We start from the raw sequence: 3644 nt of genomic DNA on the forward strand, positions 1-3644 counted from the left end.
TGACATTGTGCAAAACTTACTGAGAATACACAAACTTGAGATCAATATTGAAGAAAAACTCCTTGATATGATGGAATGCACTCAACCGAAAATGAACAATGATTATGAGAATAAATGATGAGTTATGCTTGTTTGATAAAGAAAATCTACATGTAATGCAAATCCACGCATGTTTTCCACTTGTCAATTGATGAGTGAGTTAGTTACAAGAAGTGGAGTGGCCTCCTATTTTTTAGGAGTGTGCTCAACATACAAACAAGAATGGCACATGCAAAGGAAACAAGATGGCGTAGTCATTGACTACAAGGAGTGTGCTTGGGTTAAGGACCAGAAGGGTGCAATCACTAATAACAAGGAGTGCACTCTTTTTGTTGACTGAGAGTTTGCTGAACTGAGTGAAGAAGTGCACCCCCTTAAGATTCTGAAGTGTGCTCATGCTTGGGAGGGTGCAGTTTCCTCCAACAGTAACTTTTGTGAGTGCTAAGTTTAGAAAGTGTGCTTTTTCTATGAGGAAAATTTGTGCTTTTGTGGTCTTGTGTGAGATACATTCCAAGTGAAGAAAAGCTAACACTAACTCAAGAAATCTAGAACTTTTCCTATCTTTCGAAACAAGACACAAACATTGCCAAAGATAAGAAGATGACACTTAGTAAACTTTGAACTAGGAGAAAAAACAACACTAAGGAATATGAAGAGGATAGTTGACACTTAGTAAAACATGAAAAAATAAAAATATGACACAAGATAACTTGAGATGACAGTTCATGTAGGTTCCAAATTTAACGAAGGAAAAATTTTGGAGTGTTGTTGTCATAGTGACGACACTTGGTGACACACTAGAAGAACTCTAGATTCTTTCTTTAGGCCTTACCTTTATGCACGCAGACTTACTCCTTCGGGCAGTATTGATTTAGTTAGTGGATTTCCTTAGCTTCCCCTTTCAAACTGATTATAGATGTAGTCTCTTCTATTCCATGACTCAGTCAAACACATTACAAAGCTTACTAGATCACAATTGGTTCGATCTAGGAGAGGGTAATATAGTAATGGTGAGTTAAAGATAATCAGATTCTTAGTTTTCATGTCTAGTGTTGTTCCGCTGGTAGAAGTCTTGTTTAGTACCCTAGTAGAGTCACTACAGGAAGGCAAGCGTCGCTTTGCTACCAGTGAGACTATTTAGTACCCTGGTGAAGTTACTTTCTTCACCTCTCTATGTAGGAAGCCTTTCTCTTCTCACCCTTTATTTATTTTATAAGTTCACATGAGCTTAAGAACTTATTATTTTGCAAGGGTGGAAGAGGGATCCCAAATTATTGAGAGCAATAGAGATTGCTCCTTCAGAGAATTTTTTATATACCTTTGATATTGATTTGCTTGCTATTGGTTTTCCACTTTCCTTTCTCTACTTGATTGAATTAGCAAGAAGAACGCCATCAATTAATAAACCAAGTCTAGGAATGAATATCCTGAATAGATGAAGGCATCATGGTTTTGCTTATGGTTTTCCATTCAAAATGGATTGTATTTTCCATCGAGACATCATCAACTATGAAAGATGTAAAGGCCTAATAAAATAATAAGAGTAACAGGTTAGCCAAGGGTTGCACATCACTACAATATGCCTTTCCCAAAAATCAGCGACATAATCTCGAAGCTCGTGAAATAAATTTCGTGCATAACAAGAGAAGAACTAGGAAAGCAAGACAGGAAAACATGATAAACGAAAACAAAAGGAAGTCATGTGATATAGACTAACTAGATGCAACCTAACTTAACCTAAACTAAGGGCTGAATGATTGGAAATAAGTGAAATGAAATTCTCAGTGCAGCCATAGAAGTTGCTCCCGAGCCTTGAGTCGAAAGATATAATCAAGTAAAGCCAAGATAACATACAGTGCAGTGAGAAATATAAACAACCAAAACATTTGCATAGAAACATTGAGACATGTTGTGTAAGAACAATGATGCAAGGTGGTTGATTACTCTAACTGATGAAATATACCACAACAACACTTCTTCAACTCATAGCCATACAAAATCTAATTGAAAGCAAGAAGCTACTTACTATGATCCATTAAACTCATCAATTAAGAGTGCTCTAACCAATCTGCAACAGGGTTGTAAAAACAACTATCTTGAAAACCTTGCAAGCACAAGTTGACAATAGACATATCAGCAGCAAATGCAAGATTAAGATCAGACTAAGAATCACATGTAGATTGGAAATGGTTAGTGTTGGTGTGTGACTCAAATTTTATGATAGATGAATAAGGAAAGGTGTTAAATCAAAGATTTGATATTCACTCAGCACACTCTTTCTTTCCAAGTTCAATATCAAATATTTTCATGAAGAAGGATACATCAGTTGGAGTGTATGCATTTGATTTTATATTCTATCTTGAGGGTTAAATAATTCAGCATGAAGATACCAAACATCCCTTAAGAATGAATCTACATGGCTAAAGAATTCAACATGAACATACTGAACATCCCTTAAGAACGAATCGACATCCCATATAAAAATACAAAGAATGGACTTCTTGAGAAAATTTTAATCTAACCAAATTCAAAAGTTTCATCAGGTAGCGAGGGCCTGACATAACCATCAATGTAGAATGAACTACCTCAACTTCCTGGAAAGACTCAGAATCCTCAAAATATGGAAACTGGTACTTCGCATACAAGGTCAGTTCCATATCCGAACAACTCTCATTAGTTTCATTATCAAAAGGAACAAAATCAGGGTTGCATGAATCAATAGATTCATGGAATGGCTAATCGATACATTGACAATGGTATTCAATGCTTAAGATGTCATATTCTCGGGTAGGTATAGATATAACTGAAGGAAACTCATTAGTAATCAAATCTTACTCCAAATAAAAGCTTTACAATTCTAATTCTTAATATGAAAACAAAGATTCATCCATAAAACTTGGACAATCATTCGAATGCATAGAAACAATAATATTAGAGAAATGTTCATCCAAGGATTGATCATGATTAAAGGATTCAAGAATGAAGGGTTGATTATTAAGATAATGACATGAATGATTGATAGAATAGGACGACCATAATCTTGAGAAAGAGAAGAAAGTAAAATTGACTCCTCGTCAATCATTTCATCGGCATTAGGATTAGTTGTTGCATCAATTTCATGGATTTGATTCTCAGATTTCCAGTTTGAATAGGGATGACATAAAGTAAATCAAAAGGGGGAGGACAAGGAACAAAGTGAGTTGTAGATTCTTCCTTAGAAGATTGAGATTCCTCTTGGGAAATATCATCTAGTGGATCTGATTGAAAGGACTTTCTTGAAATCCTAATCAAGTACTAAAATTTCTCGTCTAAAGATTCCCAATCCACATCCTCATCAGGAAATTCATAACACATGTGAAGAAATTGATTAGCAATCTCTTCTAAATATTCATTTGATTTCATCCTAAGTTGATCAATTTTACTACAAACGTCTTGAAAATCATACTTGTAAAAAACTTGATGAAGCACATTAACCAGTTATTGAAAGAATGGATATAAGCAGCAGGTAAAGAATAACACCATTTCTTGGCACGAATGTCTAATGTGAGGGTGAACAACCAAGCAAGAATGTATTTAGAATAAATTCCTCTTGAAAAATATAATTG

Source organism: Pinus tabuliformis, chromosome 1_1 (genome assembly GCF_031772625.1).
Source record: "Pinus tabuliformis cultivar Carrire ecotype Pingquan chromosome 1_1, CPIR1, whole genome shotgun sequence".
Lineage (NCBI taxonomy): Eukaryota > Viridiplantae > Streptophyta > Pinopsida > Pinales > Pinaceae > Pinus > Pinus tabuliformis.